A 24,761-nucleotide genomic window follows, 5' to 3' on the forward strand; every position below is an offset into this window, starting at 1 on the left:
GACTGCAGTGAACTAGTTGACGTTGGGGGACTGTTACGTGGAGGGGACCTTCCAGACTCTAGGGAATCTTGTCGCCAAATCCCACTTCCCAGGCACACACTTCATGACATATTGGTTTTAGTGTGAGTGGTGAGTCGACCATTGGGGGCACTGGACCAAGCATGACCTACTTCAGACAATCCTAACTTTTGGAGGTGGCAGACACTTTTTTCCAGGCTATATAAAAGTATATTGGCCATGACATTAAACAGTCTGCAGAAAGCTTGCCCCATGTGGGAAATCATAATAGGCCAGCAATTCGCAGGGAAGGAGTGGGAGAGGGCCCGGGAAAACACACACACACTGCGCCTTCTAACACCCGTTTTAAATATACTCAATTCAACTACCTGCACACCACATTGTCTTAACACAGTGCTGCAGACCACTAACACTCAGTGCCCTAGATTTCATATGGTGGCTGTGGTCCGTGCCCACATTATTTGGACATGTCGAGTCATCATCCAATTCTAGAAGAGGGTCACCTCTGAACTGGAACACACCCTAAACAGGCAGGTATTATATACCATGGAACTCTGCGTGCTGGGTCTACACTAGAGGCAGGTGACCAAGAATGCTGGCAACAGAGTTAACAAGCTAGCACTGGGCATAGTTTGTTGGGACATAACCAGGCATTGGAAGTCACCAGATGGCCCGTCCACATAGCAGGAAGAAGTCAGATGTGAAAACCTAGTCACAGGCGGAGGAAGCTGCGTAGAGGGATACACAGGGATATGTCGGAAGCCACTAGTGGATCATTGGCAGGAATTTGTAGACAGCTTCTTAACGGTGAAGAGCACAAAAGAAGTCTTCACTTAGGCTGCACACACTGAGGACCCCACCTGAGTCAGGGTATCCAGGGGGAATGCACCTGAACACTGAACTATGCTAATGTTTCCCAGCCACTGATCCCCCAACTCCATATGAAGATGCAATTGCCCTACATGGACCATGTTAGAGCACAACACTGAGTACATGCATCACTTACATACTTGCTTGGATTAGCTGAAGAAGTTGACTGAATGTTTACTTTTATGTTCTGTTTAGTTTTTCTTTTTTTACTCTCATCAGTAAAAACCTGGCAGATCAAAGCCTGTACCCGCAGCCTCCGAGACAAGTGAAGTAGTGCATGATCGAGGCCTGAACTAAGATGATGCAAGGGGAGCTTTAATTAGAGACTTCCAGATGTATCAGCGAGCTGTGTGTGCAAATATGGCTTTGGATGCGGTTGGAGCATGAGGTGGGAGTGAGGTGCAGGTCAACATTACCGTCCTGGACTGAGCTGTCTAACATGGGAGAGCAAGAGGCTGGAAAGACAAAATTGTGGGGCTGCGGGTTGAAAGATATGGACTACTGGAATTGTTGTGACTGCTTTTTCTGCCCACTGCTTCATGGTGAGTAGCATACCAATGCTACAAGGAGCCCAATTGCGAGATAATAATATAGTGAAGCAGTTACTTTAGACTATGGACTGAGCTATTTGATCCAACATTTATTGATCTAGTGATCAGCTACCCAGGGGTATTGGTTGGTTTAGGTTGGGTTGCCTTGGGGATCATGGTGTTTGGGATTGGAACATTGTTATGCGATGCATTAACCCTAAGGTGGGCATACTTTGGATCACAGTCTCAGCCTAGGCATGTTCTCCATTTTCAATTTTCATTATTATTACTTTCATCAGTGACTTAGATCAGAGTGATTTCTCTTAAAGCATAAACATTAGTAGTGCGCTGCCAAATGAAAGCAACTAAAACTGGGGCTTGAAATTTTGTTGATGAATGATGGAGGCTTCCCAGCAGCATACAAACTACATAATATACTTGATGCCATGAGAGAGATTTGTGAACACATACTTGTCCCAGTGGCCACAGATTTGAATACACTGAGAGCAGATACGATTAAGACAGTGGAGAGAGTAACTGAACCAAAGTGCAAAGTGGCAGAACAACTGCATATATTTAAAGAGATCTGAGAGCTGATGTGGATCTACTATGATCCAAGGAGAGCACATTGGAGTAGAGTGCAGGGAAAGGACAAGGGGAAAGAGAAGGGTGTTCCCACCACAAAAATTAAAGGAATATAGAAATGCCTGAAAATGTGGAGGGCTCTAACAAGGTTCAAGTTTTGGAAGAATGCATGAGAGTACATGTAGCTCCAGATGGATCTTTTGTGCTAGACATATCATCCTTGATGTGGTATTTCCCAAAAGCTTTTGCGTTCACCCCTCCTGTTTTGCTGAACTTGTGTCTTTTGTTGGCTTTAAGACTCTATGCACTTTACCACTGCTATCTAGTGCTAAAGTGCTTGTGCTCTCCCCTTCAAGCATGGTAAAATCTGCCTTCGCCTAATTGGCACATTCTTCATCATCATCATTATCATTATTCGTCTTTATTTGGTTCAAAAGAATACAAACCATAAAAAATACATGAAAGCAAACAATTAAAAACATGAAAAGGCTGGCAGTGCAGGAACAAAGGGGACTCTACAGGCCCCCTACGGCCCCCCATCATGGTGATACATTCAGGAGGGCCTCCTTGTCTGTACCTCCACAAAGTTCCAGCATGGCATGGATGTTAAATTTTTTGCTGTTCCCATTGTGGTGCCTGTTTTTAACTTTTTTTTATACATGGGTGGTTGCCCCAAGGGAAAACACACATATATAAGAAAGTGATCTCTCTCTCTCTCTCTCTCTCTCTCTCTCTCTCTCTCTCTCTCTCTCTCTCTCTCTCTCTCTCTCTCTCATATATATATATATATATATATATATATATATATATTGTTCACGTTTTCCTGCCACTAGCTCCGAACTCAGGGCGGGTGCTCTCCCCCACAAACAGGGCAGAAGCTCGCTTGCTAGTCAGCAAACTCCAAGAACAATCGGGAGCACTCACGCGGTCACTTTTGTTGTAAAATCTTTATTCTGCCACAGCTATTCCCTCCACAACATGTTTCAGCGTCATTGCCTTTCTCAAGTGCTGGAAATAGTCATGTCTCGGCATAATCACATCTTCAAATGCTGGAATTGCAGAAAATGAAACACGGAGTCTGGTTGGCTATAAAAGATGGAATCACTACTGCCATTGGTGAGTTGTAAGCCAATGGGAGAATAGTATGGTCGGGAACTCCTACGGCTTTCATGCCGTTTGTGCACCATGATTTCCCCACCGCATGACACATTGAGTCCATATGGTGACAATCCAGAAATCCATTCCCCGATGGGAATACCGGGAGATCATGGCGTCTGCACCTCTTCCCAACCCATGCCGTGAGTGCAGCATTTCACTCCAGCTGCCATTTATCCCTTGTTTAGGGGTAACCCGTCCTCCGTGGGCTGAACCCATCGCCACAGCCCCTAGATGTAAAACCACGATGTCCCAGCAGGTGTCCATTAAATAACAGCGACACCACAAGTTCGATAACTCGCACCCTCCATGAGCGACTGGGAAAGTCCTTTAGCAGCGGTTCACAAGCTTTCTAATTGCATTGTTCACGTTTTCCTGCCACTAGCTCCGAACTCAGAGCGGGTGCTCTCCCCCACAGCGATGGCAGAAGCTCGCTTGCTAGCCAGCAACCTCCATGAAAAATCGGGAGCACTCACGGGGTCACTTTTGTTATAAAATCTTTATTTTGCCACAGCTATTCCCTCCACAACATGTTTCAGCGTCATTGCGTTTCTCAAGTGCTGGAAATAGTCATGTCTCAGCATAATCACATCTTCAAATGCTGGAATTGCAGAAAATGAAACACGGAGTCTGGTTGGCTATAAAAGATGGAATCACTACTGCCATTGGGGAGTTGTAAGCCAATGGGAGAATAGTATGGTCGGGAACTCCTACGGCTTTCATGCCGTTTGCGCATCATGATTTCCCCACCGCATGACACATTCAGTCCATATGGTGACAATCCAGAAATCCATTCCCCGATGGGAATACCGGGTGATCATGGCGTCAGCACCTCTTCCCAACCCATGCCGTGAGTGCAGCATTTCACTCCAGCTGCCATTTATCCCTTGTTTAGGGGTAACCAGTCCTTCGTGGGCTGAACCCCTCGCCACAGCCCCTAGATGTAAAACCACGACGTCCCAGCAGGTGTCCATTAAATAACAGTGACACCACAAGTTTGATAACTCGCACCCTCCATGGGCAACTGGGAAAGTCCTTTAGCGGCGGTTCACAAGCTTTCTAATTGCATTGTTCATGTTATATATATAACACTGACAACTGAGTGGGACTATGCACAGACGCGGATTGATCTCTATCGCTTTATACGTAAATTGAAATTGAAAAAGACTTTTATTTTACATCCAAGACGACCTGATCCTAGAGCCACAACATCTCAGGCTGCAACTAACATTCTTACAGGACATGACCTAGAAGCACTTCAAACTCTACATGTGTTGCATATGAACAATCAAGAAGTTGGACAAAAGGAGGAGGATAATATGATCAATGAAATTGGGAACCTAGGTATTGATCAAAGCAGCGGGAAAAGCAAGTTCAAAGTTAAGTCCAAATTCATTCAGAAAATGCCTTTCGATGCAATTGACTGTTTCCATGAAACCATGATCAAGGATCTCAATGTCTTGCGAACAGCCAGTCCACAATCAAATGGGAAACAAAAATGTAATCTTACAAAATCTCAGTGGGCTTGAAAGGATGATACTTCCATTATAATGAAACAGTCTGATAAAGGCTGCAATATCGTAGTAATGTCTAAAGAAATGTATAAAGAGGAATCATTGCGCCTTTTGGGAGACAGGGCTAGCTACATGCAAATGAAGAGAGACACGTACAATATCAGTGTCCTGTCATTTTATGATCTTATTGAAAAATGGAAAGTGAGTGGTATTTTGGAAGATGATGAGTATCAGTTCATGAAAGTGGACTATCCAGTACTACCCAAGTTTTACCACTTACCAAAAGTACATAAAGACGCTCTGAAACCACCAGGATGTTCAATAGTTTTGAGTAAGGAAAGCTTGCTGGAAAAAGCGTCTATTTATGTGGACCATTTTCTTTTCCTTCTGGTAAAAGATCTCAGTTTATACATACAGGATACTACCGATTTCATACAACGGATACAAGATATCCAATGGGAACCAGATTTTCTCTTCATCAAAATGGACATTACCAGTTTGTATACGTGGATTGCACATGACCAGGGTTTAATGTCTCTGAGATATTTTTTAAGAACTAGGCCTTTAAAGTTTCAGACTCACAGTAACATGGTACTTGAGATTGCAGAATTCTGTTTGCGCAAAAATATATTTCTCTTTGGAGGCCAGCTCTACCCACAGACACAGGGCACCGTGATGGGCACGTGCTTCGCCCCCAGCTATGCAAATCTTTTCGTAGGCTGGTGGGAGAAGCACGTGGCCTGGGCAGAGGACAATGAGAGGTGGGTCGAAAAAATCGCCCTTTTGGTAAGATATAAAGACGACCTTTTCATTGTCTGGAGGGGTACCATTGAAGAGGCAGAGAAATATATCAGAATCCTCAATGACAATACACTCAATCTTAAGTTTACCAGTCACATCAGCAGAGTAGAAGTACCTTTTTTGGATCTCTTAGTGTTTGTGGCAGAAGATAAGATATGCACCAAACTGTATAGAAAGCCCACAGCAGGCAATACAGTTTTACATTTTAAAAGTCAGCACCTCGAAGTCTGATTCAAAGCATTTCCTATGGGGAGTTGTTGCGTTTAAAAAGGAACTGCACACTCCCGGAAGACAGTACTAAAGCTGCAATTGAATCCCTGAGCAGATTCAGACAGAGAGGATATCAGAACCACATATTCCATGATACGGCGATGAGGGTACAATCCACTGAGAGACAAACACTATCAAGGCATAAAGTGACTGAAGAGTCAGAAACTGATAATGATACAGAAGTTGTCAGATTAGTTTTAGGCTACTCAGCCGAATCTACAAAAATCAGAGAACTATTTGAAATGAACTGGAAGGTACTACAGACAGATAGTGTTATCGGGAAACTGTTACCCAACAGCCCCGATATCACATATTGGAAAAGTAAATCATTAAAAGACATGCTAGTGCGCAGTCATTTCATTGAGGCAGTGCCCAAAATACCAGCAGTGGGATTTTTTCCTTGCACTTAATGCAAGGCATGTAAGAATAGTGTGAAAGTGAAGGAATACTCAATCCCTGGCAGGAAAACAAAAAGTACAATTGGTAAACTAATGAATTGCAACACTAGTTTTGTGGTGTATTACTTGATGTGCCTGTGTGGTCTGCAGTATATTGGAAGTACAATTCATCCAGCCAAAAAGAGGATACTGGAGCACACACGGGCAATAACCAACCATGATAGTGCTTACCCCATGGCCAGGCATTTTGCAGAAGTTCATGAGTCATGTAGTGACAAATTATGTTATTTCTGCCTGGACCACTTCCCCATAACAGATAGGGGAGGAGATAGGGTGAAGCTGCTTCGCCAGCTGGAAGCTAGGTATATCATAGAGCTGCAAACCCGCTCCCCCTGGGGACTGAACAGCGAAGAGGAACTCTGGTCATTTATAGGATAAGTTGCTGTGGCAGTTTCTAGTTCATTATGGGTAACAGTGATCAAAGTAACCTAGAGATGGTCTCTTGTATTTTTCATTCTCCCTCTTTCCCTTTTTACCTTTCCCCTCCTTTTTCATGATCATGGGAGAGTCATTAGGGAAAGAAAGATTGTTAGATCACTGAAAAATGAAAAATGTTATTATCCATTTATTTGGCAAATATCACCCCTTTTTTGAAAAATGAAATGTTTGCTTGCTAGGAATGTTTGGAATGTAATTGGCTTATTGAATGTTTTGGTTGTTTAAATAACAGTATTCATATGATTTTTTTAAAGGCTTTTTAGGGCTTCAATTTGACAAATTTACCGAAGTTGTATATTGTATAAATTGTGATTAATGAATTACGTCACGGACAATGCCTAGGTATTATGAGAGTCACTGATGGCGGGCATGCCCATTAAGGGCTCAATTTTGATACGCATGACATGATTTCGCTTTGGAATGAATTTAGATTACTGTTCATGAATTATTCTATGGATAGTGCCCCGTAATATAACATAAAATACGTGGGCCGACGAGGATATACATAGCCGTAAACAGTGGAAAAGCAATATGCAAAGATCCATTTTTAATATCAATGTATTAACTATGATGTTTTACATATATTTGTAAATATGTTGTCTTGCACAATCCAAGCTCATTATATCAGCCTGGCCAAGATGGCCGCCATGAAAACACACATAAGCGATCTCATTTTTGAAAGTCCTTTGTTTGTTTCTATGAATTTTTCTTTTAACGAATGAAATAATTTGTTATTTAAAGGTGATGTATTACGAGTCAACTAACACTGACGAAGGCCAGGTGGCCGTAATGCGTGTGTTAGATTTCTGATTCCTGGAGTTGGAATAAACGAAACTAAGTATATTGAGCCCGAGTGCACAGCCTTTTGTTTCTCGTGTGGAGACATCGGTGGGGGAAAGTATTATAGCGGGACCGCCTTTGCGAGCTGCTGCACCCGCACTGCCGAGAGCGACGAACGTTGGGCGGCTTTCATGTGTGGATCATATATATATATATGTATATATATGTATTCACTGAAAAAACCGTAGGTTTCAGACACGTTATAATTAGGAGTTAGCATTTAAAAAACCTTAGAAATTCACTGAAAAAACCATAGGTTTCAGGGGCGTTATAGTTAGCAGGACTTTTCACTCGTACAAAACCATTTAAATTCCCCCGTTATAGTTAGTTCAGCTAACTATAACTCGCGCGCCCGCAATGCACTGCTGATGATGTCACATATTACATCACTCATGACATGGTCAGTGACATCACTCATGACATCACTCATGACATCTCAAATGACATCACTGATGACATCATCCAGTGAATGTGTGTTTTTCTGAAAATTACATATGTTTTATATATGTATATCTCAAGGTCGATGGAAGAATAAATGGGTATATAAGTGTCTAAATGGATGATTTGTTTTTGAAAAATTGATTGTATAACTGACTGATTAAGTGTATCTTAGTGAATACATGGCTTAGTGAGTAATGTTTAAATGTGTAAATATCTGTATCAGTCTCTCACTTTGTGTATAAGTGGCTGCATGGGTTGGTGAGTAGGTACATGAGTGTCTATATAGGTTATTAGTTGGTTTTTTGAGTATCAGTATGAGTGTCTGAGTGTCTGTATGGTTCGGTGGGGGGCATTACGTAGTGCATAGGTGCATGAATGAGTGACTCACTGTTTGTATGTGTTGAAGACAGCATGTGTGCAGGACTGTATGGGTGGATGAGTGTGTGCATGGGTGTGTTAGTGAGTGATAGACTGTCTCAATAGTGTCTTTATGAGTAACTACATATGTTTTAAACTAGTATATGTGACTATTGGTGTATATAAGTGAGTATATGTGAGAGTGAGAGATTGAAAGAGTTCCTGTATGAATAAGTATGTGTTTCTATAAGTGATTGTTTAAAAGACTAAGTATGTGTAAGTTTCTGTAGAAGTAAGTGTGGTGGTGTGTGTATAACTGTATATGCAAGTAAATGGATGTTTTATTCTTTATTAGCATGAGTGACTATGTGTGTGAGTAACTCTATGGATGAGTGGCGTTGTGTAACAGGATGTATAGGTGTGTGAGTACATATGATGAGTGAGTACATGTATGAGTGACTGTATGGGACTGTTGGTGAATGAGTGGATGTGTATGTGGATCTTAGAATTACTGAATAGGTTGTTGTAACTGGTATTGGTATGTCCATTGTTTTGAACATTGTAGTTTTTATTTTTGAATGTGTGTATCAAAGGTTATATTAGGGGAAGAGGAGGTCTGCCACTCTATCACAAGGATGATGTCATCAGTGATGTCATTAGTGATGTCATTTGAGATGTCATCAGTGATCTCATAAGAGATGTCACTGACCATGTCATGAGTGATGTAATATGTGACGTCATCAGCAGTGCATTGCGGGCGTGCGAGTTATAGTTAGCTGAACTAACTATAACGGGGGAATTTCAATGGTTTTGTACGACTGAAAAGTCCTGCTAACTATAACGCCCCTGAAACCTATGTTTTTTTCAGTGAATTTCTAAGGTTTTTTAAATGCTAATTCCTAACTACAACGTGCCTGAAACCTATGTTTTTTTCAGTGAATTTCAAAGGTTTTTTAAATGCTAATTTCTAACTATGCCTACAGAGATAGGACATGTGAAGAAAGAAGAAAAAACGCACAGAAAGAAAAAAAAGAAATGCAGAAAGAAGCAACAGAAGTCCTCAAAGACGAAGAAAAGTGCAGGAAGAAGGATAACGTGCAGAAAGAACAAACAGAAGAGCAGAAAGAAGCCTTGTTGCAAAATCATCCTTTACCCTCAACTTTTCAGACGATAGTGGTGGTAACTGAGTCTGACTAACCAGTCCTAGAGCCAGTGCTATGTTAAAAGACACTCAGAATACAGTGAAAACACCTACATACACTAGGGAACACTATGCGTTGGGGTCCCTCTGTGATCAGCATGACCTCCTCTGTAAGCCCCTAGTATATAATAGGGCAGGGGATTAAAACTACCTCTTAAAACGCGCCACAGGGCGTGTTTGCACACGTCACCTCAGGCCCCGTCCCCTCACTTCCCCACTGTGTGAACACGCCCTGTGGCCGTTTTAAGTTGGGAGATTAAGTCCCCTTGAATCCTGAGGGTCCCTAGGGTCCAACTAGACCACTAGGTACCTCCAGTAAGCGCCACAGAGCTGCGTTGCAGAGAGATGTAAAAAGGGGCACGGCCTAGACCACCTCTCTGCAACGCAGCGGAGTGGTGCTTACTGGAAGCACCTGGTGGGCTAGTTGGCCCCCAGGGTCCCTCAGGATTGAAGGGGAATTATTTCCCCAACTTAAAACGCGCCACAGGGCTTGTTTGCACACGTTAACTCAGGCCCCGTCCCCTTCCTTCCCCACTGTGTAAACATGCCCTGTGCCTGTTTTTTAAGTTGGGAGATTAAGTCCCCTTGAATACTGAGGATCCCTAGGGGCAAAATAGCCCACTAGGTACGTCCAGTAAGCGCCATTGCAGAGAGGTGTAAAAAGGGGCACGGCCTGCACCACCTCTCTGCAACGCAGAGCAGTGGCACTTACTGGAAGCACCTGGTGGGCTAGTTGGCCCCCAGGGTCACTCAGGATTGAAAGAGAATTATTTCCCCAACTTAAAACGCGCCACAGGGCGTGTTTGCACACGTCACCTCAGGCGCCGTCCCCTCCCTTCACCACTGTGTAAACGCGCCCTGTGGCCGTTCTAAGTTGAGAGATTAAGTCCCCTTGAATCCTAAGGGTCCCTAGGGTCAAACTAGCCCACTAGGTACCTCCAGTAAGCGCCACAGAGCTGCGTTGCCTAGAGGTGTAAAAAGGGGCGTGGCCTCAGAACACCTGTCTGCAATGCAGCTCCCTGGCGCACACTGGAGATACCTGTTGGGCTAGTTGGCCCTTAGGGACCCTCAGTATTGAAGGGGAATTAATTCCCCAACTTACAACTGGCCAGGGGGCGCGTTTGCAGAGTGCTGCAAGGAGGGGGCATGGCCTCCAGCGCGATGCCGGTCTTTTATTTATTTAAATTTTTTAAGAAGGAGGGCTGTGTGGCCCCCCTTCTTTTTCTAATTTACTGGCCCTGGGGACCCCATCCCCCAGGGCCTGCACCCTAATTTTTTTTGTTGAAAAAAATAAATTTGGCCCTCCCAGGGTCTTAATCGGCCCCGGGGACCCCAACCCCCGGGTCATGGCCTTTTTTTAATTTAAATTCTTTAGGAGGGGACTGCATTGCCCCCCTCCTCAGGCCACTTATGGCTCCGGGGACCCCATCCCCCGGGGCCAGCCTTTGTTTTTTTATATTTTAAAAATATATATGTTTATAGAAACACCTAGGACATGCTGGACAAACCGTATGTACCTATCACCATGACGATTTGCGTGATATTCATTAGAAGGCGACTATGCATAGAATGAATCCACATGGAAGGTATTTACACCGCTAGTGAAGCTCTGACGTGTCTGACGCCCTACAGTGCCTAATCCCGGCTCCCACGCCGGTTGGTACTCTACAAGTAGACACCCTTGTCGTTTATTTTTACAAACATGGGTAGCTATTGACGGGCACATTTAATATACACGCACACCAAGCCATTCAAAGGGGATTCGACAAAAATTCGACCAAACTATGCAAGAAACCCCCCTCACGGTTAATAAGAAACACATCCACCGCCGGATGTGTAATACTTTTTATTTTACTCTCTGGAAAGGAGACGAACCTCACTTGAGAGTCACAGCGTGCTCCTGGCTGAGCCCAATGCTGTGTTACACCCACCAGTGCCCGCCGATTGCCTCACACCTCTGTGTTGTATTCCACCAGCTAGTGCGTATGCTATGACACTCTCTAGCCCATGTGCACTGTAACACCACCCCGTGAATATGTCATGCCACACTTGCCTTCGCACGGGTTATATTGCCCCATCTAACGTGCCTTCCTCGATATGTATGTTATAACGCACAGCGCTATGCTATACATATTACAATCTGGGATCCATATCTTTGTCACAGTGCATATGCAACGTTACACTCCCCAGCACATATTTTATATTACAACTTTAGAGACTAGTTATGTTACACAACACTGCCCTGTGCATATTACACTCCAAGGCGCATATCGCATAGCACGCGCTAGTGCCTGTGCTATCTCGCGCTCTCCAATGAATCTGTCATTGCGCACAATGTATTGCATATAATATTTCACGCCCCAGTTCATCTTATATCACACTTTTTGGTGCATAATTTATACCATATACTACATCTAGTTTTCATTTTCAATCGTGCTCTCAGGACTATGTTCTATATAACACTGCGTCCACCTACCCTTTTCACGGGCATTACATTTTGCGATGGGGTGGAGGGTCAGGGGGTGTTTCTGCCAAGTGAGCCCGGAGTCACAGTCACAAACGTCCTCTTCTTCCTGAATAAAAGTGAGATTATGCTGCATACTTGTTCATATTTTAAGTAATTCGCACAGACACACATTTTAAAAACAATAACGTTCCTAATACCCACCTTCTCTGAACAGTTAGCTTGCTGCCCCATCCACCTCCTACCTATCCTCTGTTGTCTGAATCCATGGACTAGCCTCCTCCCTCCTGCCATGCATGGTCTGATGTGCTGACACTGCCCTCCATTTAGCATGATGTACCAGTCCACTCCTCCTGCCCTCCATTGCCCAATTCTATGGCCCATCATTGACCTCCTGCTTAGCCTCTGTGCCTAGCTTGCTGCCCCTATTCTCCTTCCCCCTGCCCTCCGATGTCTTTGTGCATGCCCCTGCTCCATCCTTTTTGCCCACTATGTTCCATGGACCTGCCACTCCTATCTACTCTGAGTGTTCTGTTGAGATGCCACCCCCCTCCCACCTGCCTACCATTGTCAGATGACAGTAACCTGTCCCAGCCACCTCCACCCTGCCTGTCCACATGCCATGCCCCTATCCCCTTCCTCCTGTCCTCCATGGTCCATTTTACTGCCACACCCTTCTGCCCTCCCTGATCTGTTGTGCTGCAACTGCTCCTCCTGCCTGCCCCGCGTGGTCTGTTGTGAGGCCCCTTCCCCTGAACTCTCTTGTCTGTGCCCAGGTCCTGACCCTCCCTTCTATCCTCCATGGTCCTTTGTGCATGCCCCTGCACCCTCCTTCTTGCTCATCATAGCCATTGTGCTGCCACTAACCCTCCCGCTTGCCATGCATTGTCTTCTGTGCTGCCATGGCCCCTCCCACCTTCCATGTGTGGTCAGCTAGCTGCCCCTGACCCCCTCCCACCTTCCCTTCATGGTCTGTGTGTATGCCACCATAGTCTCATTGTTGCTCTCCATGGTGTGTCTTGTTTCTAGTGCCCATCCTGCCTGACCTCCATGGTCATCTTGCTGCTCCTGCCCTGCCACCTTGCCCCCAGCCCTCTGTTTCCATGTGCAGACCCCTTATTCCCTCCCGCCTGGCTTGTCTGTTCCATTGTAATGCCACTGATCCATCCCTCCTGCCGTTTATGGTCTGTTATGCTGCAGCTTTCTCTCCTGTCTGTCCATTATGGTCAGCTAGCTACCATTGCCTCTTTCCCATCTGTTCTCTGTTGTCCATGTGCATGGTCCTGTCCCCTCCCTATTGCTTTCTATGGATTGTTGTGCTGCACTCCCATCCCGCATGCGCTGTGTGGTGTATTGTGCTGCTGCAAACCCTGATACCTGCCCTGTAGGGTCAGTTTGGTGCACCTCTCCATGTCCCTCCTGTCCTCTGTTATCCGAGTCCATGTCCCTACCCCAATTCCTCCTGCCTACCATGATTCAATGTACCATACTTGCGAACATTTTGAACTTGGTAAGAGGGAGATTTTGAAAAAAAACTTGGGTATTGATTTTCCCCTTTGAGTTACATTGAAAAAGAGGAGATTGTAGACAGGAGACAGATCAAATAAAGCCCATTTGAGCTTAAAAACATTGGGCGTTTCCTGGCTGAAACGGGTCTGTTGGCATGTATGGTTGTACTACCACTGCCTCTTACTTCTGCCCACAATGGTCTATTATATTGCCACAGCCTCTCTTGCAGTCCTGTATTGTTGGTTTGTTGCCCCTGCCCCCTTTCCACTGCCCTCCATGGTCTGTTGTGCTGCCACTGCCCTTCCTGCCTGCCCAGTGTGGTCAAATTGTTGCCTCTATACTCTCCTACCTGCCTTCAATTTTCAGAGTCTGTGCCCCTGGCCTCTGCCTCTCAACAGTATCCCAATGATCAACTAGATTGCTACCATTCTATATTTATTACAAAAGTGTGGAACGCCTGACGTCATCTTGATGTAATCAAAACTGTAATACCTAGAGTATTTCCTTTAGAAATTACATATATGAGAGGGTCTTATTTGCATCAAAATTATGGTTAGTACTCTAAAAAACTAAAATGAGGACATATTTTCTGAGTTTTCAAATAGCGACAAAGAACTTTTAAATTATTTGTAATCTTTATGTTTTTTTATCCAGTTGACCACTTGATTAAATGTTGCACCTTGGCGAGAGGATGTGGTGTTACTTCCAGAGCTGCAGACTTTGCAACTGGAAAACCAGGTTGGAGTTTCTGCTTCAGCTCAACATTCTGTGATTGTGGTCAAATCACTTAATCTCCCCATGTCTACAACCAAAATGAATTTGATCTTGTGTGATGTAACCAATGCTCATGTAAAGCATTCCAATACCTGACAAGTCTGCACATACACAAAAAATAAGTGTTTTCCAAACTTCTGTCATTGGGCTACATGTGGGCTACATCTTGGTGATATTTGTGCTGCATTTAGGCTCTTTTGTGTCTGGTGGCCATCTTGGGAGATTTATTTGTTGAAGTTTCCTAATTTCCTCATTTACTGCAGTCTCCTCAGTAGGAAATACTTTCAGTTTTTTACTTGGTTCCATCAAGAAGGCATTCAGATGTGTCACACATTTGCCATAAATTCTGAATGTTAGCACTCTAGTTGCTCATTAGATCACTGTAGTAAAGCTACTGCTCACCAGGGAAGTCTGCTGCTGGTATTCAAAGTGCATGGTTCAGTCTGCATGTCAGAATTTTTTTATGACATAGAAGAGGATTGGAGAAGTCAAAATGTACCCTAATTTTTCTTTCTGCAGCACTAATCATAATTACTATGGCAAAATGATTCCCCTCATTGTGTTCCTTTGTAAATTAAATGTTTTAAGTGTTACCACTTTATTCCATTCAAGATGGCTTCAGGTGTGCCATACTTTTGTCATAAGTAAGATTGTTAGCGCTCTAGTTGTTCGTTAGAACACTCTGGGACATTCTGTCATTGGGCTATACTTGGGCTACATCTGGGTGATATTTGGGCTACATTTGGGCTCTTTTGTCTCTGGTGGCCATTTTGGGAGACTTATTTGTTATGATGTTTCCTAATTTCCTCATTTACTACAGTCTCCTCAGTAGGAAATACTTTCAGTTTTTTACTTTGATTCCATCAAGAAGGCATTCAGATGTGTCACTAATTTGCCATAAATTCAGAATGTTAGCACTCTAGTTGCTTATTAGATCACTGTAGTAAAGCTACTGCTCACCAGGGAAGTCTGCTGCTGGTATTGAAAGTGCATGTTTCAGTCTGCATGTCAGAATTTTTTTAATGAAATAGAAGAGGATTTGAGAAGTCACTCAAAATGTGCCCTAATTTTTCTTTCTGCAGCACTAATCATACTTTCTATGGCAAAATGAACCCCCTCATTTTGTTCCTTTTTAAATTAAATGTTTTAAGAATTACCACTTTATTCCAACCAAGATGGCTTCAGGTGTGCCATACGTTTGTCATAAGTAGGACTGTGAGCGCTCTAGTTGTTCTTTAGAACACTCTGGGAAGCTGCAGTAGAACACAAAGGAATCAACTGACAGTCTCTGCCCTTGTTGGATGTACATGTTTTACTGAGAATGTCAGATTTCATTCTCACATGACTGAGAAAGATAATGTGAATTTACAGAAAATATGCTCTCAGTTAGCTTATAGATCACCTTCCAAACCTCTGTGGGAAAAGCATGAGAAAATAGTTTTCTCTCAAACATGATTCATGATATCACAGCAGAAGGCTTTTTCACATGGTAAAATCAACTTAGAACACACCACAATTCCTAAAATGAGTATGGTACCATCAACAAATGATTTATAATATAACTAAAGTCTTAAAACCTTCTATTAACTGCAATGCTTTTTAATGAGGTGCTATCATGTATATTGGTCCCAAGATGGCTGCCAACACTTCTTGGATGAAGTGCTGACAGCCAATCAGATCTCACGATGAGATGTGAGGTTAGGCTCCGCCCAGATATATATGTGATTTTACTTTTGATTTTCTCAGGAACTACTGAACGGATTTACACCATTTAAGCAAAAGGCACATGCCTGACCTGAGGACTACCTCTTTGCCAAATTTCAAGTAATTCTGTTCAGCTGTTCGGGCTGTACCTTCGACTAAAGGTCCTATGGGAAAATGCATGGGGAAAACGCGTTTTGGGACCCCCCTTTTTTCTCAGCCCCCGCTTGACAAATCACCCCAAGACTTTCAGGGTAGGAGCTGAGCGGAGCGCCCCATAAGTTTTGAAAATTTCACGAAGATAAGTCAACCGGCGCCAAAGTTATTCAAAATAGAATTTTCAGATTTCCTATGGGAACTCGGTCCTAACTATAACTATCTACTGGAGACAGAGAGAGAGAGTGAGAGAGAGAGAGATTGAAGCTCTCTCTCTCTCTCTCTATATATATACATATATGTATAAATATATATATATTATCTACTGGCAGTCGCCAGTAGATAGTTATAGTTAGGACCTATTTTCCATAGGAAATATGCAACATTCTATTGGGAATATCTTTGGCGCCGATTGACGAATCTTCGCAAAATTTTCCAAACTTTTGGCCAGCTCCGCTCCGCTCCTACCCTGAAAGTTTTGCGGTGATTCGTCAAGCGGGGGCCAAGAAAAAAGGGGGGTCCCAAAACGTGTTTTCCCCATGCAATTTCCCATAGGATCTGTTGTCGCAGCTACAGCTCGAACCGCTGAACAGAATGACACCAAATTTGGCAAAGAGGTAGTCCTCAGTTCAGACTCGTGCCTTTTGCATAAATGGTGTGAATCTGTTCAGTAGTTCCTGAGAAAAGTAAGGTAAAAAAGTTAGTGATATCTATGGCCGCGGAGGATCCGTGGATCCTCCATGCACCCTACCCGAACCCTCCCGAGCACGAGCTGAATGATAATTGGCTGCCAACACTCTGAATCAGGAAGTGTTGGCAGCCATCTTGTGCCTCCATAGAACCGAGGCACAAGAAAGCACAAAAACAAAGACGCAAAACGCAACAAGGGGGCAGGGTAGAAACACCCTGACCCCCTAGGCCTGCTCAGGGGGTCCCACAAAGACCCCCAAGGCCCCAAAAAAATATATTTTTTTTAAAAATCACAGGATGCGCGTAGGGTCCGCGAATCCCGCTAACGAAAAAAAAACAAAGCGCGGGCTCCTGCGCTTCGTTTATATGTACCCCCCGGGGAGGCCAAGTCCCGGTGGCAATATGGTTTTATAATGGGGGGCCCAGAGGGGCCCCCCAGCCCCGGGGACCACCACCCCCCGGGGCTTATGTTAATGTATGCTGGGGGCTCATGGCCCCCGCAGCCCCGGGGACCGTCACCCCCGGGGCTTTTTAAAAAAAAAAAACTGTGTGGGGGGGCTCGAGCCCCCCCACACGCCCCGGGAACCGTCACCTCCCCGGGGCACTGATTATGTAAAATAGGGGGTCTGTTACGGACCCCCAAGACCCGGGCACCACCACCCCCGGGGCTTTAACTTAAGTGGGGGGGCCGCGCGCGCCCCCCTGGAGCCAATGATGGCCCTGGGGACCGCCACCCCCCGGGGCCGGCTCCTGCAGTGTCCCGGGGTGCCCACCCCCGGGACACTGCTGTTTGCTATAGCAGGGTGGGAGCCTCGTGGCTCCCGCCCTGCCATAGCAAACTGCTTTGGTATTTGGAAGAGAGAGCAGGAAACCTGCTCTCTCTTCCAAATACCAAAGATGATTGCTTTTCCACACGGGGAGCAGCATGTTAGCTGCTCCCCATGTGGAAAAGCAATGCCGGCTCCCGCAGAACGCGGGGAGCCGGTGGGGCCGTGGGGGTATTGGGGACCCCCCCACAGCCCCCAACGGAGGCCAGGCCCTGGGGATGGGGTCCCCGGGGCCATAAGTGGCCCGGGAGGGGGCCACGTGACCCCCCTCCCCAAATTTTTTTTTTTTTTAAATGGCCCCGGGGGATGGGGTCCCCGGGGCAATAGGGGGCACAGGAGGGGGGCTATGCAGCCCACCTCCATAAAAAATATTTTTTAAAAAGGGCCATGCCCCGGGGGATGGGGTCCCCGGGGCAAATTAAGGCCTGGGGAGGGGGGCCACGCGGCCCCCTTCCCATTTAAAAAAAATAAAAAAATTAAAAAATTGGTGGCAGGCCCTGGGGGATGGGGTCCCCAGGGCCAAAAAAAAAGAAAAAGAAGGGGGGCTACACAGCCCCCCTTCTAACAAACAGAGGAGAGAAAAAAAAAGGATCGGGCCAGAGGCCACGCCCCTCCTTACACCACTCTGCAAACACGCCCCCTGGCGCGTTTGCAGAGGGGGAACAAATTCCTCTTCAATACTGGGGGTCCCTGGGGGCCAACTAGCCCACCAGGAACCTCCAGTATGCGCCAGGGGGCTGCGTTGCCGAGAGGTGTAATGAGGCCACGCCCCTTTTTACACATCTCTGCAACGCAGCTCCCTGGCACCTCATGGAGGTACCTGGTGGGCTAGTTGTACGCCAGGGGACCTCAGGATTCAAGGGGACTTAATCTCCCAACTTAAAACGCGCCGCGGGGCACGTTTGCACAGTGGTGAAGGTAGGGGGCGGGGCCTGAGGTGATACTGTGCAAACACGCCCTGTGGTGCGTTTTAAGTTGGGGAATTCATTCCTCTTCAATCCAGAGGTCCCTTAGGGGACAAATAGCCCACCAGGTACCTCCACTAAGCGCCACGGAGCTGCGTTGCAGAGTGTTGTAAAAAGGGGTGTGGCCTCTGAAGACCTCTCTGCAAGGCAGCTCCCTGGCGCATATTGGAGGTACCTGGTGGGCTAGTTGGCCGCCAGGGGACCTCAGGATTCAAGGGGACTTAATCTCCCAACTTAAAACGCGCCACGGGGCACGTTTGCACAGTGGTGAAGGTAGGGGGCGGGGCCTGAGGTGAGATCTGTGCAAACACACACTGTGGCGCTTTTTAAGTTGGGGAATTAATTCCTCTTCAATCCTGAGGGTCCCTGGGGACCAACTAGCCCACCAGGTGCCTCCAGTAAGCGCCACGGAGCTGTGTTGCAGAGTGTTGTAAAAAGGGGCGTGGCCTCTGAATACCTCTCTGCAATGCAGCTCCCTGGCGCATACTGGAGGTACCTGGTGGGCTAGTTGGCCCCCAGGGGACCTCAGGATTGAAGAGGAATTAATTCCCCAACTTAAAATGTGCCACAGGGCGTGTTTGCACACGTCACCTCAGGCCCCTCCCCCTTCCTTCACCATTGTACAAATATTCCTCTAAAATCAGCCGAACTACGAAATCCGATTTACTCACCTGCAACTTTTAGCCCAGCGCTGACCCTGAAAAGTAATTCTAAGCGTACTTACCAGTAACTTGTATTTCCTTCCATAGGAATCCATTGTGTGGTTTTCACCAGAAAATTTTCAGGGTCCATTTTTGAAACGTACAAATATTCCTCTAAAATCAGCCGAACTATGAATTCCGATTTACTCACCTGTTATCAGGAGAGAACCCAGGGCTGCATCATTTAGCTCAGCACTGACCCTGAAAAGTAATTCTAAGCGTACTTACCAGTAACTTGTATTTCCTTCCATAGGAATCCATTGTGTGGTTTTCACCAGAAAAGTTTCTAAGTGTCTATTTTCACCAACTAAAAATATTCCTAAAAAATCGTCTGTATGACTTAAACGCATTCTTTCAACTGTTTACAGGAGGTTGGCCAGTGCTGGATCCAGGATCCACCACTGAGTAAGAAAAAGTAACGATAACACTACTTACCTGCTAAGTGAATTATCTGCCATAGGATAACATTGGTGATTCTATGGGAAAAAGTTTCTAAGTGTCAACTTTTAAAATACAATAATATTCCTTAAAAATTACTACTGTAACCAAAGCGCTTTTACTCAACTGTTTACAGGAGATGTCCAAGGACTGAATCTAGGATCCAGTCTTGTGGTTAGAAAAGTAATCCATAAAGTAACTAATTGCATTTAACTAGAAATTCACATTGAGCTCAATGTTGCTTTGTGTTTGAAATTGTGTTGCCCATTGCAACAACTGTAACTACTGTACTTAAAAGTCTGTTGCCTATTTGCCAAGTATTTCAACTAAAGTAATTCATTCTGAGTAAGTATATTTTGTATTGTAATGTATAATGTAATTATAATGTAATTAAAAAATATATATATCTAAAAATAAATAGTTTTAAAAATGTAGTAAATCAGTATAAAAAAAATCAGTATAAAAATTAATACATTCAAAATTGTCATTTAGAAAACCTTTGAAATTCACTGAAAAAACCATAGGTTTCAGGCCTGATATAGTTAGGAATTAGCATTTAAAAAACCTTTGAAATTCACTGAAAAAAACATAGGTTTCAGGGGCGTTATAGTTAGGAATTGGCATTTAAAAAACCTTAGAAATTCACTGAAAAAACCATAGGTTTCAGGGGTGTTATAGTTAGCTGGACATTTCCCTCATACAAAACCCTAGAAATTCCCCTGTTATAGTTAGTTCAGCTAACTATAACTCGCACCCCCGCAATGCACTGCTGATGACGTCACATATTACATCACTCATGACATCACTGATGACATCACTGATGACGTTATCCATGTGAAAAATTAGTGCATCTTCTCACACCCTTTGATATACTTAATCAAAATTTCAGACGTCCATTCTCAAAACCATAGATACTCCAATACCAATAACTACATACCCACTCATTGACTCTTAGATCTACACACACATCCACTCACTCACCTGTACAGTCACTCATACTTACAGTCACTCAGTGCAGGACTATCATATGCATTTATACACCTACATAGACACTCACACACCACCAATCATCCATAGAGGTACTCTCACACCTAGTCAGTCATGCAAATAATTAATCACACTCCCATTTACTCACCTATGCAGTTATACACACACAAGTTCACTTACTCATAAAAATAGTACCACATTCGTACGCTCTTATACAATCACTGATACAAGCACACACTCATCCATACAGCCAGTCTCACAATCACACACTCTCACATATACCCACTTATATACTCTTACACACATATATACTGCCTTTCACATATGTAGTTACTCACACATGTACCACTGAGATATACATTCAATCACTAACACACCGATACATACACTCACTCAACCATACAGTCCATCACAGATGCACTCTTAAAACCATGCACCCATAGAATCACCCACTCACACATGTATGCACAGAGTCACACACACCCCACCCACACAAACACTCAGGCACCCAAACAGATACTCAGACAACCAATCAATAACCCATAGAGACACTCATATATCTATTCACAAAACCATGCAGCCGCTTATACACCAACAGACAGACAGATACAAACATTCACACAGTTTAGTCACTAGTCTGCAGTAAGATACATTTAATGACTCACTTATACAGTCAGTCACGCACCTACTAAATCATCCATTCACACACTTATACACCCACTCATTCTTCCATAGGTTTTTCCCTATATATATATTAAACATATTTAAAATTTACAGAAACACACACTCACTGGATGACGTCATCAGTGATGTCATTTCAGATGTCATCAGTGATGTCACTGACCATGTCATGAGTGATGTAATATGTGACGTCATCAGCAGTGCATTGCGGGGGCACGAGTTATAGTTAGCTGAACTAACTATAACAGGGGAATTTCTAGGGTTTTGTATGAGGGAAATGTCCAGCTAACTATAACGCCCCTGAAACCTATGGTTTTTTCAGTGAATTTCTAATGTTTTTTAAATGCCAATTCCTAACTATAACGCCCCTGAAACCTATGTTTTTTTCAGTGAATATATATATATATAGAGAGAGAGAGAGAGAGAGAGCTTCACTCTCTGTCCATATAGAAAGACAGAGCTCTATCTATCTATCTATCTATCTATCTATCTATCTATCTATCTATCTATCTATCTATCTATCTATCTATCTATCTATCTATCTATCTATCTATCTATCTATCTATCTATCTATCTATCTATCTATCTATCTATCTATCTATCTATCTATCTATCTATCTATCTATCTATCTATCTATCTATCTATCTATCTATCTATCTATCGATATACAGATATACACACTCACACACACACACATATATATATGGAGGCGAGGCGAGCATGATTTCAGTTTGCCTCGGGCCAGGTGTGTTCTCATTACTGGGGCTGGACATAGGGAACCTGAGGAAGCCTGCAACACGTCTATTATTTTGTTTTTACCTGCCACTACATGGCCCCCCTTTGTGGTGCACTGTTCAGCACTCACAGCAGTTACAACTTTATCCGGCTGCAGTACTTTACTTACCTGAACAATGAATGCTGGGAATTGTAGTTGTCCATCAAACTGCATTCCATATAAGGCAGCAGGACCAGCTGACCTCCCACCAATGGGAGCGCAATGAGTCATTCAAAGGAAGGAACAGGTGATGACAATTCAGCAGCAGCATCTGAAGAAGACGTAAAGTCGAAATGCATTATGCCATGCTGATAATCCGTGAATAAAGGCTTCAACAAAATCCCCGCTGTGTCCCTGGACTTCTTTGAAGGAAGGTGGTCGTTTGGTCATATTTTTCGCGCCTGCCTGGAGCGCGATACAGGGATCCGTCCATCAAGTGTCCTGGTTTTTTTCTGGCAACTCGGACTGTGCAATCAAGGTATTGATTTCACCAGGACCGCCTCGAGAACGGACCATACCAGTGGCCGCTGCGACCAGGCAGCCTGTTATTATATGGGGAGGCGAGCATGATTTCAGTTTGCCTCGGGCCAGGTGTGTTCTCATTACTGGGGCTGGACGTAGGGGACCTGAGGAAGCCTGCAACACGTCTAATATTTTGTTTTTACCTGCCACTACATGGCCCCCCTTTGTGGTGCGCTGTTCAGCACTCACAGCAGTTACAACTTTATCCGGCTGCAGTACTTACCTGAACAATGAATGCTGGGAATTGTAGTTGTCCATCAAACTGCATTCCATATAAGGCAGCAGGACCAGCTGACCTCCCACCAATGGGAGCGCAATGAGTCATTCAAAGGAAGGAACAGGTGATGACAATTCAGCAGCAGCATCTGAAGAAGACGTAAAGTCGAAATGCATTATGCCATGCTGATAATCCGTGAATAAAGGCTTCAACAAAATCCCCGCTGTGTCCCTGGACTTCTTTGAAGGAAGGTGGTCGTTTGGTGATATTTTTCGCGCCTGCCTGGAGCGCGATACAGGGATCCGTCCATCAAGTGTCCTGGTTTTTTTCTGGCAACTCGGACTGTGCAATCAAGGTATTGATTTCGCCAGGACCGCCTCGAGAACGGACCATACCAGTGGCCGCTGCGACCAGGCAGCCTGTTATTATATGGGGAGGCGAGCATGATTTCAGTTTGCCTCGGGCCAGGTGTGTTCTCATTACTGGGGCTGGACGTAGGGGACCTGAGGAAGCCTGCAACACGTCTATTATTTTGTTTTTACCTGCCACTACATGGCCCCCCTTTGTGGTGCGCTGTTCAGCACTCACAGCAGTTACAACTTTATCCGGCTGCAGTACTTACCTGAACAATGAAGGCTGGGAATTGTAGTTGTCCATCAAACTGCATTCCATATAAGGCAGCAGGACCAGCTGACCTCCCACCAATGGGAGCGCAATGAGTCATTCAAAGGAAGGAACAGGTGATGACAATTCAGCAGCAGCATCTGAAGAAGACGTAAAGTCGAAATGCATTATGCCATGCTGATAATCCGTGAATAAAGGCTTCAACAAAATCCCCGCTGTGTCCCTGGACTTCTTTGAAGGAAGGTGGTCGTTTGGTGATATTTTTCGCGCCTGCCTGGAGCGCGATACAGGGATCCGTCCATCAAGTGTCCTGGTTTTTTTCTGGCAACTCGGACTGTGCAATCAAGGTATTGATTTCGCCAGGACCGCCTCGAGAACGGACCATACCAGTGGCCGCTGCGACCAGGCAGCCTGTTATTATATGGGGAGGCGAGCATGATTTCAGTTTGCCTCGGGCCAGGTGTGTTCTCATTACTGGGGCTGGACGTAGGGGACCTGAGGAAGCCTGCAACACGTCTATTATTTTGTTTTTACCTGCCACTACATGGCCCCCCTTTGTGGTGCACTGTTCAGCACTCACAGCAGTTACAACTTTATCCGGCTGCAGTACTTACCTGAACAATGAATGCTGGGAATTGTAGTTGTCCATCAAACTGCATTCCATATAAGGCAGCAGGACCAGCTGACCTCCCACCAATGGGAGCGCAATGAGTCATTCAAAGGAAGGAACAGGTGATGACAATTCAGCAGCAGCATTTGAAGAAGACGTAAAGTTGAAATGCATTATGCCATGCTGATAATCCGTGAATAAAGGCTTCAACAAAATCCCCGCTGTGTCCCTGGACTTCTTTGAAGGAAGGTGGTCGTTTGGTGATATATATATATATATATATATATATATAAAATCAACACGCATCGTCGAAGCTGGGACACATCAGCCACGGTGTGCGCCAGGGTACGAGGATACCCTGTATACTTTACGATCCGCCGAGCAACAATGCTGCAAAGCGCACACCCCTTCCACAAATTACGGGGCACAATCCGTTCAGTGCATGGGGTGGTTTATTGCAGGTACCAAGCAGTATATGTATAGATATGTATACAGAGTGAAAGATCTCTCTCTTTATATATGTATAGACAGAGACTGAATCTCTCTCTATAGATATATATATATATATATAGATAAATAGATAGATAGATAGATAGATAGATAGATAGATAGATAGATAGATAGATAGATAGATAGATAGA

Source organism: Triturus cristatus, chromosome 2_1 (assembly GCF_964204655.1).
Source record: "Triturus cristatus chromosome 2_1, aTriCri1.1, whole genome shotgun sequence".
Classification (NCBI taxonomy): Eukaryota; Metazoa; Chordata; class Amphibia; order Caudata; family Salamandridae; genus Triturus; species Triturus cristatus.